The 13,729-nt window shown below is 48.4% G+C and overlaps 1 long non-coding RNA gene across 1 annotated transcript in view; it reads left to right on the forward strand.

Moving 5' to 3' along the window:
* Positions 1-252: 252 nt before the first annotated feature.
* The window catches only part of LOC142818311 (uncharacterized), a 38,374-nt gene continuing 24,897 nt past the window's right edge, over positions 253-13,729 (forward strand). The window contains exon 1 of the long non-coding RNA XR_012895749.1: positions 253-370. This is a non-coding gene — a long non-coding RNA (uncharacterized LOC142818311). The remainder of the gene's footprint in view (positions 371-13,729) is intronic.

The following is a 13,729-nucleotide window of genomic DNA, read 5'->3' on the forward strand; positions in this document are numbered from 1 at the left end:
TCTGGGTAGGACAGAAGTAACAAATGTGATGTACAAACACAAAAGGCCCATGGTAACGAACTGACGTGTATGATAACAAGTTGAGATCAATGATAAGCTGACCTATAGGAAAAAGACACTTCACCATTAATAAGGTGAGGAAACACAAATAAGGAGAAAAGGAAACATCCTCTACTGAATATGCATCAAACATAACAACTTCAGCATAATATATTATAAAATAAAAGTGACATCCCAGCCTGGGGGTGGTAGGAAAAGATGATGTAGTCCTTGGGGGGTGCCAGAATGATGGCAATTGGTGACGATGGGGAAGGTGAAGGTGATGAGGAAGATGATAGCCAACACCTCAGGTTATTCTAGAAGGAATGGGGTGAGTAAATGGTATGGAATGTAAATGTACATTCCCTATCTATCTTATGAAATTGGGGTGTTTGTGACTGTGCTAAATGTATTAATAAATATATTTATGAATATACAAGAGTTCCTGCACATCAAAGTTCGCAATCATAGAATAATTAAATACTGGGCCTGATCTTGGGACAAACTTCCTGTCAATCCTAAAGGTGGTAACTGGAAATCCGTAAGTAATCTTAGGTCAGGCAACAGAAAGCATTCTGATGGCTTCGGAATTAATGATTCTCCTTGTTTAGAAAAGAAATCTGATGTTGTGCTGTATCGTACTTGTCTTTGAGTTAAAAGGCACAGTGCAGTAACGGGAATATGCTGATATTTGCAAATAGAACAGTGCAGTTATCTACTTAGCTTTACAATGAAAATACGATGCATAAACTGTGAAAACTGACAGATAGCCTGGCATACAGAAATGATCTGGCCCACATGCCCAGTGTTCATTTACCATCATTTTCAGGGGGAAAAGAATGGTTTTGTGGTTATAGCATACGGTTGGGACCCAGACAATCTGGATTCTTTTAATGTCTGTGGCACAGAATTTCTGGGTAAATTTGGGCAAGTCTCTTAACAAAGTGCCTTTAAAAATCTGCCACTTAGCCTTTTGTGCCTCAATTTCCCCTTCTGTAAAATGAGGATGATTTTCCCCCTTCTTTGTAAAGAGCTTTGAGCTCTGCTGATGACTCATGCTATACAAACAGGTCTGGAAGGACAACCCTGGAAACCTTATGGACATTTTGGTCCTTCAGAAAAGTGACTTTGCAACAAGGGTGTGGTGCTGATGTGCCACCTTAACGAGCTCTGCAGAGGAATGCCAGATCTTGGAACTGAGATCCTTACTCTCATCTTCTCTCACATTGGATGGAGAAGAGCCATCTTTTGCTGTCCTTTTAAGATATGCTCAGCCAGTCTGGAACCATGTAAGCCAAACCCTGAGCAGTTAGTTGCCCAGTGCCTGATAAATCAATCATCTGGCACTAAGCCAGCCTGGCCAGAAGACAAAGAAGAGCCCCCAGCAACAAATGAACCCTCTGCACAACTCCTGAACTTTGAAACTGTAGACTCCCCTCCTGAGCCACAGAGCTTGCAACAACAGTTACAACAGCACTATGAGTGAGTAATCCCCTCCCCTTCTTCCCCCAAGGGGTCACCAGCCTCCAAACTGCAGCTGGGATTTTCAAAGAAACCTCATCTCAAGGTGTTCTCCCACCTCCTTAAAAAAAAAAAAAAAAAAAAGTCAGATGCAAGTCAAGCTCCCTCTGCTGAGAACTCAATATGCTATTATGTTTAGATTCAAACCCTGGATCCTGCAATTTTCTAAGCTCACCGAGTCTGAGCAGTGTCCAGGGCAGGCATTGTCCCAGTTTCTCATTTATCTTATTTTGAAATAGCTTATTTCATAATTTGGCACTGTCTACACAGCACCAAATTTCGAAATAACCCGCTATTCCAAAATGTCCCTGGAATGAAGTTTAGAGGGACATTGGAATAGTGACCCCGTTATATTTCAAAACTGTAATTTAAGGGCATTTTTTTCATGTGCATGCACATGTGTGTAAAATGTATATGTATCTCCTACATTTCCACTAAACTCTTGGTCACTGTCAGTCACTTTTGTAGCTCTGAGAGTAAGAATTGTATTTTCATAAAAGGTATATACTCTTGACATGTGATGTGGTAGAAAAGGTTTAGGTAAATCTGTTTCACTCATCGCCTCAGTCATAAAATTTCTATATTGTAGGGCAAGATTTCTGGTTAATTTCTTGTAAATTTGAAGGTAGAAATTAATCCTATGGAGGGTTTTGAAAAAAAAGAGGGTTGTGGTCTTATGAAGCAGGTTGCTGGCCATGTATATAAAACTAAAGGCTTTGGGGATACGTTCTATGCTGGTTTACACCCCAGGCCAGTGGAGGGGTTCATGCAGTGCATGTCAATACTGAATTTGGCCCTACAGGGGTACATCACTATAGCATCCTACATGAAGCTGAAATTACAGGACACCTCTGCCTGAGTATGGCTTAGAGCACCACAGTGGTAATTTTCTGCGCCCATCTGAAGAAACATGCCTTTTAAAAGAAGCATAAAAAGACTCCCACCTATTCTCCAGCTCTCCAGGATGTGGCTTACTCACCACACCGGAAATGTAGTGAGCACCAAAAGGGCAGATATTCCAAGTGACTTTACACATTTTCATTTAATCGGATTAAAATGTCAAAGGAGCCAGTCAAAACACAAAATCACTGCAGCTGTTCCTGGGGACAGTCAATGGTAGCACCACGGCGCCCTCTAGTGTTGCTGTCACTTGGGAGCGTGTCAGCATTTCTATATAAAACTATGTGTTCACTTGCCGCAGCCCAACTACATCCACGGTAGTGGTCAAGAATCCCACCTGTTTCCAGCTGGGTTGCCAACCCTCCTGGGTTGGTCTGGAGTCTCCCGGAATTGACATTGATCTCCTGGTGACTACTGAAAGCAGCCTGGGAGCTCTGAATAGGATATTTTAAGAAAATTACATTATGTCATGTTGCGGGGGAAAAAATCTCCTGGAATAGCGTCAGTCAATGTTGGCCACCCTATTTCCAGCTTGCGTCTTTACATTAGTTTCTGAGGCTGGGTTTACAGACTGATGTGCGAATATCCAGACATTAGTAAAGTTGTAATCCCATAGGCCAAGGGTGCGCAATAATTTTTGCCCAGGGCCACCCCAGAAGAGGCAGAGCCTAAACAGGAAGGAGGCAGAGCTACTCCACCCCCAGACCATGATTGGCTGGGGGTGGGGAGCCTCTTTGCTCCCCCTTCTCACTATGCACTCATGCCCTGGAAGAGGCTTGGCATGCTCCCGCACCCCCAGGCCCATCAGGGCCTGAGGGTGGGGGGAGGACAGAAAGCCTCCTCCTGCCCTGCAAGGAGCACGTGGCACTTTAAAGTGCCTTGGGCTCCTTGCAGGGCCAGGGCAGAGCGAAAGAAGTGTCATGCAGCTTCCCCGCCCCCAGGCCCCGATTGGCCTGGGGGCAGGGAACCACGCCAAGCCCGCCAAGCCTCCTCCACTCTGCCTCCGCCTCTGCACCTGCCCTGTGAGCAGCGCGCAGCGCTTCAAAGCACCATGTGCTTGTGTTAGGGAAGAGGCTTCACGTGCTCCCCTGTCCCCAGGCCTTTGAAGCGCCGCGCACTGCTCGCATGGTGGGGGCATAGCAGAAAAGGCTTTGTGCACTCCCCTGCCCCCAGGCCATAATTGGCTTGGGAGTGGGGGAGCAGCAGGGCCTTCGCGGGCCAAATCCACCCGCTTGCTGAATTTGGCCCGCAGAGGCCCTTTTGCCCACCCCTGCCATAGGCTATAACAAGCCAACAATTAGGTTAGGGCTGTGAAACAAATGGGAGAGCCTGACAAAGAGCACTTCAGTGCTCCAAGAAGTGGTGTGAGGACACAGAAGGTGCAGCTTTTCCTTCTGCACCAGTACTAAACCAATTCTCCAGCAAGTGATTATGGGCGGGGGAGGGGGGGAAGGAGGGGAACCTTTCAAGGAAGACATCAAGCTAATATACTGACTTGTCTCCATTCAGTCCCTTCAAGGCTTGTCTTCACTATGCGGAAAATCACTGTTGCAGTTGATCTTCTGGAGTTTGATTTAGCTGATCTAGTAAATCGAATGCAAAGGGCGCCCCCATCAGTGCCAGTACTCCTGCTCCTCATAAGGAGTAAAGGAGGCTGACGGGAGTGTTTACACCCCTCAACCTCCTGCTGTGGAGACCATGCAAAAATTCAAATTAAAGTACGTCAACTCCAGTTACATAATTAATATAGTTGAGTTGCATATCTTAATTCGACCTTCCCTAGTAGTGTAGATCTGGCCTTGCAGTAGAGGTGTTAGCTTTCCTTTAGCCATTGTACTGCCTATTCTTAGTTGTACAAGATGTTTGTCCCTTCCAGTCTCAAATGGTAGCTTGAGTAGTTGTTTGGCACTGCTGGTTTCCATCAGAGGAGACTGCATCTTGGTGGTAGGTAAAGGGTTCCTTTTGTACCCAGTACTTCTCCCACAAGAGGCTCGGTCAATGTCTGTAAAGTTCTGAGATCCTCAGGTGAAAGGGGCAAAAGATTATTTGATGATGAATTCAGAGCCAGGGAGAACACTATGCAGTGGAGATTGTCATCTCACCTACCCAGTACTCTTAGTGAGGACACAATATTGGAACCATCTTGTGAAGAAATGGGTGAGAGGGTAAGATAAACTAAGGAAGCTCTGGAGAAAGCTACGTGATGAAGGAAGAAAAAAAATCAATACTTTGTATTCCTTTATGAGGGAGACGTAATAAAATGGGGCTGTTTGGGAGCAAGCAAAGCCAATGTCCATGCTAATAGGAGCTGGAGTTATACTGTTATATCCATATTAACAGCACCCAGAAGTGCAGCAGGTGCCTCCTAAAACACTGGAAATAAGGAGCAGTGAAATGCATGGTTTTGGAGTTAGATATTCACCTTTGATTACTTAAGGGAAGAGAAACGAAAATGGGGTCCCCTGGGGATTATGTGTTAGTAATGCAGACCTGACACCAAAATTAATGGTCTTTCAGCCAATTCATAAACTGCCATTCCAGAGCATTTTAGAAATAATTTTTAAAAAGCATCTGTCACCCTATTGGATACAAGCGGACACAGACAATATTGGGTGCAACATGATGGAGTGAGTGTGAGGTCAGTGTGGAGTGGAGTGCTGTCTGTGTGTCCTTCAGCTTCCTCTCCTCCCTCACCCCCAAACATTGGGGAATGCGCCTCCACATGTCTATATGCCGGGTGAATTCCACTGATTCTTGGGGCAGGACTCACTGGGCTGGAGAACAGCTACTGTGCACAACATAGCTCCCTCCAGACATCTTCCAAACAGCTGCTAGGACTAACCCCTGCTGAAGACAGCATGGGCTGCTTTACTGCATGAATATGAAGCAACAACTGCAGAGGGAACCCATGTCAATTCATGTAATCCAAGTGTATAAACTCCTGCATGCATACCTCCTGGACAGCCGTGGTGCAGTGCATGCAAAAGAGCATGCCACTAAGAGCAGCTGCTCCTTAGCTCCAGGGCATCTTAGTCCAGCAATGAGCAACTTAGGCTAGTGAGCAGGCTGCCCAGAGGAGAAGACAGCCTCACTGGGCCCCTGGGCAAGATATGGATGTGGTTTGGGGCTCCGGGAAGGGGCGGGGCACTGGGCAAAAGGGGTAGGGCTGGGGGCAGCCAGTTCTCAGCACCATCTGGATTGTTGCATGCCTCCCTCCCCTCAAAGCACAGTGCTCCAGTGGCTATTTAAAGGGCCCACGGCTCTGGGCACTGCCCTTGACTCTTTTTGAATTGCTAGGCCACAGGGAAGTTACCCTTTTTGGCCCCCCATCAGTGGCCCTGGCACTGCCCTCTATCTCAGTAGGCCACAAGATTGTCATAACCAAGATGGCCTCCTGGGATAGGGTAGGTTTGCTAATTGCGCTTGTGTACCTACAATTTGCAGATTGTTCCAGTTGAACTGTAGCAGCACTTTGACTGGCTGCAGATGGAGCACCCGGCTCTCACAATCAATCTTTTGTGCAATCAGCATGCACCTCACTTCACTGCCCTTGCTTTATGTGTGTGACACTTTAGTAATACAGGTAGGAAAAGAACTACGTAAATGGAAACCAGCAGAATCTGGCAACTCTGTGCGTGGGCAACGGTAAATAAAATGTCCTGTGGGTCACACATAGAACACCGATGGGCCGCAGGTTGCCCTCACTGTTAGCCCAAAGTGCACCCGTCTACTCACATACAACCCAAATGCCAGAAATCTCAGGAAGGGGCTTCTGAGGAAGGAGGAGTATATAACAGAACCAGCTCTTCCTCTTTCCGTATTCCCCCCCAATCCTCAAGGCAGGTTCCAACAGTCTTAGTATCACTCCCACAGCTTCAAACAAACAAGCACCTCTTTCCTGCAGTAACTGAACTAGTTCCCTTCAGGCTTGGGAATAATTGGGAGACTATGTACCAGGAGATTTGAAACCTGCCGTGTGTGGATAGCTCTAAGTATGGCCTATGAATCTATATCAGTGAAGGGAGCTGGCATGCTGCATCTGCACCTTTAAATCCTGAGGTGTTTCCCTGCTGCTGCGGGGCCAGCTATCTTTCAGGTCAGAGGCAGAACAGTACTGAGGAAATCATTATACACATTGGTACTCTATGCATAGAAACCACTTGCTTTTTGCCATCTGAAATAGTACACAAATATGGTTTTTGTGCATGGATATAAAAGGAAAGAATACACACAATGAGATGTAACTTACAGCTGTGCTCTCAAAGTGGCAGGTACACGCAGAGACATTATGTGTCTGAGTCTCTACTTCTTTGTGTGATCTGATTCGATAGCAGGGTATCAAAGCCTATAATTGAACCTTAAACTTTTGCTGCAGTGCCTATGTGTTTCCCCCATAATCTGCCGGAACTAGCCAGTCACCTATTGGGAAGTTGTTTTGGAAGTGATCTTAAATAACAAACCTTATTTTATATTATTTATGGTTATTTTATGGTTTAGCAGCATAGCACCTACAAAACAATGCAGGTTACACTTCTAAATTGCATCCCAGCACTTTACCAATTACTACATATAACCCATAGCTAGAATCTCTCTTAAGACATTTTCCTTTGTTTGAAGCAGGGGTGGTGATGACGGCTCCCTGCTGCTTGGGTGGGGTGCCCTGAGCCTGGGGGTTGGATCAAGACAAGCTGTGGTTAGCATCCAGCCTGGTTGGCAGCGGTAGGAAGGGGCTCTGAGTCAGGAAGGGCAGCACAGGGCAGGTCTGTCCCCTGTGCTGGCTAGAGGCTCCATCCCCAGCACTCCCATTGGCCAGAATTTCCAGCCAATGGGAATGGTGGAGGGCGGTGCCAGCCAGCATGGGGCAGCACAGCGTTCCCTGTGCTGGGAGCTGCACCAGGTAGATGCTTCCTACTTTTCCCCTCACACTGCTCACCCTCTGCTCCTGCACCCTGCTCCCACACACTGATCCCCTCAATTTTGGGGGGACAAAATTTACTAGCCCCAGACTCCCAGAAGAGTTAATCTGACCTTGGGGGACACCCTGAGCCTTGGCACACACCCCCCAACAGGTCTAGAGTGAGGGGAACCCTGGTACCCAGAGTTGCATAAGTGAGGTGAGTGTGTCTCTTTTTTCCCCTCTGCTTAGGAGTCATGGGCCACGTCTGTGAGGTGGTTTTTTTAAACATATGACTTGCATGTGGCCTCTGACTGATATTTCTGTGGGTCAGTGGCCCCCAACCCAAAAAAGGTTTCACACTTCTGATTTAAAGCAGAGAAATCATGGCATAAAAGTCTAAAGCCTGGGCTATCTGGAACAAAGTACAATGCGATGGCTTAACTTTCTCACTGCAATATTCCACACAGCCTCATTTGCATATTTCTCATGCAAGAAGCCGCAAGTGCAGACATAGCTGGAGGGGGCATATGAAGGCACCTCATTTAGCGATTAAAATTTTGGTACAGGTGGGCTGTGCACTCCTGAGAGCTACCATGAGTCACTATTGCTACTCAAGTATCCATTTGAAGCACCTAGACAGCGTTTTTAGACATCCAGGCTTGGTATTTGGGTTCTCAATAGCAATAATACTCAAAGACACAGAACTGAGGAACACTACTTAAACCAAACAGAGAAAACATACCCATGAGGACACAGAGACCAAAAGGCAAACTTCATTTACTACCGCTCAGCCTAAAACCCTCTACAGGAAATATTGTGTTATCTTCCCTCTGCTTCTACACCACCACACTGAGAATATTCCAGAAAATCCAGGCTTTTTCAGCTATTTCCCACTCATATCTTATTACTAGCTATATTACATTAGTGCCTAGAGTTCCAAACATATAATAAGAGACAATCTCTGTGCTGAAGAGATTACCTTCATTCCATGTCCTCACTTTGGTGGAGATTAAGATGTTTTTACACCTTTGGGTTGTATACCATCGGTAACATCCAAGAATATCCAAATTTTTTAAGCACCAGCACAAATACAACTTCCTACAGCTGAAGTCCAAGGAAAAGGGCTAAAGAAAAACTTGATTTAGACCAGTTCCACAGAAAAGTGGGAGAAAAACACTGGCTCTCAGAGTTGATTCCCTGCAGCTGAGCTGAGCTGAGCTGAGCTGGCTGGGTTGACCCATGCCACCCCTGCTATGCTGCAAATCCCTATACTCAGGGTAAGTAACTATGAGCCTTTCTTTAACCAAGGAAATTGATTAGTTTCTTCCTCAACACCCTTCCTACTGTTTAATTTGGGGATAAAAATTGAGAAGGTGTATTGGAATTGCACTGCATTGAAAGCAAAATAATAAAATAGAAGGAAAAAGTGCAAAGCTGCAGTATGTTAAATCCCTTCCTCTGATTAACCTCCCATTCTATATTCCTTAATACTGCTCTTTCTTCTGACATCATTAACCAGTTTAGGAATTCACAATGCCCCTCTATTGAGCAGTTACAAAAATCTAAGGCTTTGTAGGTCAGCTTCCCAGTGGAGGAGAAATCAATAACATGGAATCTGGTGATGTTAAACGTGTAACTTGCTTTATTTAGAATTCATCCATTAGTCCTAGGTCAGAGGTGGGTCAGGCAGCATCCAGGCAATCCTTTCTTTTAGTAACCTCAGTCCAATGGTAGTGCCCAGATTTCAGGGACAACTCTGCCCTGAGAAATAACCATAATCAGACACTAAAGCTGGGAGCAAACTCTCTTGCACACTCAAAATGTGAAGCAACTCAACCTGAATAGTTCTAATGGGAATAACTCACTGAGGTGACATTTTAATAATGCCATTATTTCATTTCTCCCATAAGTACTAGGGCCATTCCTCCTCACGAGGCAGTTCAGTTTGATGTCTCAAGAATGAATGGCTGTTTGAACACTAAGAAAAAGACTTTGGGGGCTTAAGAACATAAGAACATCCATACTGGGTCAGACCAAAGGTCCATCTAGCCCAGTATACTGTCTTCTGACAGTGGCCAATGCCAGCTGCCCCAGAGGGAATGAACAGAACAGATACCACCTTGGACTTCACAATATCCTCTGGCAAGCAGTTCTACAGGTTGACTATTTGTAACAGGATTATTTGTAATAGTGCCACCTGGTGACATCTGCCTTTACATATATGCATATTATGCTCCTTCAGTCAGCATGCTTACTCTCTTTTTCATTCTCTGAATTACTGTTTCAGCCCCCAAGGAATTAGTTAACTTTTTTAATGTAACCCAAATAATTCTTATTTTTAGCTCAAAAAGTGTTACCCGCCCTTCATGGAAAGACCCTGCACACTTGAAACACTGAACTGGCTAGTCTAGAACAGACTAGTCAATTAGCCCATCATAAGATGGGATTTTCAGGTCTTCTCTCCTGAGCTCTCTCACTCTGTCTCTCTCTCCTCCTACTGCCTCCCCCCCTCTCTCTCAACTCTCCTCCTCCTCCTGCCTCTCTCTCCCCTCCATCTCTCCCCGCCCCTCTTCTCCTTCCCCTTCCCTCTCGCCGTAGTGCTTGGCTGAGTGCTGCCTGCTCAGCTGGGCTGCCGCAAGAGAGGGGGGTGGGGCGGTGACATACATGGCTAGGGGGCGGGGCCGTGTACGTCACCACTATTCCTTCCCCTCCCACCGTGGGGGAGCCCAAAGAGCCCCTTGCGCTGCTGGCTCTCCTCGCAGCCCGGCAGAGGGGCGCAGCACTCAGCTGAGTGTCACAGCGGGAGGGGAAGGGGGGCGGTGATGTACACGGCCCCACCCCCTGGCTGTGCACGTCACAGCCCCGCCCCCTTCCCCTCCATCTGTGGCGGCTCAGCTGAGTGTTGCGCGCTCTGCCAGGCTGCCGCGGGGGGGGGGGAAGGAGGAGGGGGAAGTGGTGACATACACGGCCAGGGGGCGGGGCTGTCTACACCATCACCACCCCCTCCCCTCTCCCACGGCGGCCCGGCTGAGGGGCACACCACTCAGCGCCACGGCGGGAGGAGGAAGGGGGGCGGTGACATACACGGTCCCACCCCCTGGCTGTGTACATCACAGCCCCGCCCCCCTTCCTGTCCCACCGGAGCTCAGCTGAGTGGAGCCGCACAGCGCCAGCGCCACTCAGCTGGGCCACGGCCGGGGAGTAAGTGGCAGCAAACAGCCATTTGGGGTCTGGCTGCGGCCAGTGGCTGCACCACCCCTCCCCCAGCTCTGCTTCCTGCCGGCTAGCCCCATGGCCCCCTGGAAACACCCCTCCTCCAGCACTGCTTCCCTCCCCACTTCCTCTAGGCCCCCCCATCCTCCCCTCCAGCCCCTGATCCCCCCCAGCTCTGCTTCCCGCCCCCTTCCAGCCATTCCACATCAGACACCATTTCAGTTTGTCTGTCTGCAATGCAATAACTTTTAAATGTCAGTGTGATGGATTCCAAAATTTCATGGGAGGCTTTAGGCATTAATAAGCCAAACTCTACAGATTTGGGGGACAATCAGAAAGCCAAACAAGCAGAAACTGAGGGTGGGGGAGCACAGAGTTCCTGAAATGCATTTTGCAAAGCACAGCTTCAAGTACATCCATAATTGTCTGTATATCAAAGAACTGATGCAAGACCCATGTGAGAAGTTGAAATTAGATAGGATGGAGATGAACAGGAATTGGGTGTATTCAGAAAGACGCACTGCTGGCCCTTTTGTGGCCTGTGTTGAAGGATAATTTCTGATCAAGTAGGTGGCAGTACGCATGCTTGTTGTATATTGTAAATGTCTTGTCTATACCAGCAGTCTCCAAACTTTTTTGATCGTGCACCCCTATCAGTAAAAAATTGAGCACACCCCCCCATATATGTATATTTATTTATTTATAATTTTTTTAAAAATTTACTCTTTGACCACCATTAGCCACACCCTGACCCCTGTTAACCACACCCCCTGACTCCCATTATCCAGGCCTCAGGACGTAACACTCTCAGGGCAAGATGGACACATGACCAGAAGTAAAAGGTATCATGTGACCCCTCTCTAAGGTCTTTTCCCACCATCCTCCTACCAATAGGGCTTAGATTGGCCCCCACCAAACCGCCCTCATGCAACTATCCTGCAATTGCATTAACCCAATGTGTGTGACATTAACTCGGGGGCGGAGGGCACAGAGAGGCTGGGGGAAGTGTTCCCTCAGAGTTTCCTCCCATGAACAGAATGAATTTTGTGTTGTGCACCAGTACTGAGTTCATGTGGCTTGTTTGGATGTGCCACTGTAGCACCCAAGTTATTAATAAATATCATATACACCTCTACCTTTTCCCTCTGCTGCCATTTCTCCTCCCCTTGCTCCATCAGCTCCCGATGCTTGCTGCCCCCTCACCATCCTCACCCTCCGCTGCTGTCCTGACTCCCTTCTCACTGCCCTCAGCCCTCCTCCACCAGCCCTTCTCTCCCCCCTGTGCCCACTCCTCCAGTAGCCACACTCTGATCATGTGAACTACTTCCCTCTACACACCTGTCCTGCCTCTCTCCTCTGGTGCTGGTTCCTCCCCTGCAGGTGTCTGCCCTTCTGCTTCACCCCCAGGATCCTCTGGCACCTGCACCCTCCTGGTGCCTCCCCCTTCCCTCACTGCTTCTGCTTCCTTCGCCCTCTTTTTCCCTGATGCCCACCCTCTGCCCCCGTTCCCCTCATGCCCCTGTGCCCTCACACATGCCTTGCTCCATCCCTGTCTTCCTCATGCCCAGACCTTCTTTCAAGCCTTATTCCAGCACCTCTCCCTCCCCCCTCTAGCCCCCAATGCACTTACCATTACCTCTCCCAGTATCACCCTGTCCCCCCTCCCACTGACACCTCCCCACCTGCTCTTTTCCTCATTGTCTCCACTTTGCCTCCTGGCATTTGTCTCTCCTCCATGCTGTCCCTTAGCGCCTTCCCATTTCTTCTCCTGACCTGCCACCCTCCCCTCAGCACAAGCCCCTTCCTCTCCCACCCCTACCCCCTATTTTTCCCGCACCCCCACCCCCACCCCCACCTTCTGCCTTCCAGTTTGAGTCTGTGGTCAGGCCCAGCCCCAGTTGTTTCTGTGGCCCCAGACCACGTGCCAGGCCTGGAGCTGGGCTGCGCGGTTTTAAAGTCCCGGGCCATGAAGTCATGGCACGCCTGGGCGTCTCCCCTCTCAGCTGTTGTGCAGGCATTTGAACACGCTGTGCATGTGCTCCCTCGGATGTCTTGCGAACCAGGCACCTCCCCTCTCAGCTGTTGCACGCTGGCATGCGCTCCCTCGGATCGTCTCGCGCACCCCTTGGATCGTCTTGTGCACCCCTTGGGGTGTGCGCACCCCACTTTGGAGACCACTGGTCTATACAACTGCAGGCTGTCAACCTAAGTTATGCAGCTTCAGCTATGTGAATAATGTAGTGGAAGTCGACTTACTTAGGTCTGCTTACCATGGTATCTTCACAGCAGTAAGTCATCAACTGACACTCTATTAATTCTGTCTAGTCTCATTTTGGCAGAGTCCCAGAGTTGACAGGTGAACACTTTGTGGTCAATTTATCACATTAGGTTTATCAGTGTATTAGATGCAATATACTCACACACACATGATCCAGCAGTTAGTGAAGACATGCCCTCAGTGTTGCTCTCGTAAAGCATACACATGTACTGCTGCCTCACCTCCATTCACTTGGATCTTACAGTGTCCTCAGCCATATCTTATGATCATAGGAAGCTCTACAGACAATGTACAATGCAAACTTGTAATTTCAGTACTGGGCCATGCAGAGTGATTTGAAAGAAGAGTAGTTCTTACCCTCCCCCTTCACCCACCTACCTCTACTAACCAAAAGTCCAATCCTGTTTCCATTGAAGCCAATAGCAAAACTCTCTGGGGCTACATAAAAAATAGGGTCAAGTCCCAGGAGATCTCAAAAATTCCTATTACTAGGGCGCACGTCTAAACAGCACTGGTTTTCCAAGAAAAATAATCCCATTTCATCTTTGTCTGCTCTTCTCCTTACCCGAGGGGTGGGCAATAATTTTTCCCTGGGGCCACTTCAAACATTTTTGAAGTAGACTCAGGCCACCCCAGAAGGGGCGGGGCCTATACAGGAAGGGGTGGGGGAGCCCCTTTGCCCCCCCTTCTCACTAGGACCCATGCTGTGGAAGAGGCTTGGCATTCTCCCCCACTCTCAGGCCAATCAGGGCTTGGGGGCGGGGGAGTTTGGGAAGCCTCCTCCTGCCCTGCGAGGAGCACGTGGCACTCTGAAGTGCCGTGGGCTACTCACAGGGCCGGGGCAGGGCGAAGGAAGCTTCACACAGCTCCCCCGCCCTCAG

This window comes from Pelodiscus sinensis, chromosome 14 (assembly GCF_049634645.1).
Source record: "Pelodiscus sinensis isolate JC-2024 chromosome 14, ASM4963464v1, whole genome shotgun sequence".
Classification (NCBI taxonomy): domain Eukaryota; kingdom Metazoa; phylum Chordata; order Testudines; family Trionychidae; genus Pelodiscus; species Pelodiscus sinensis.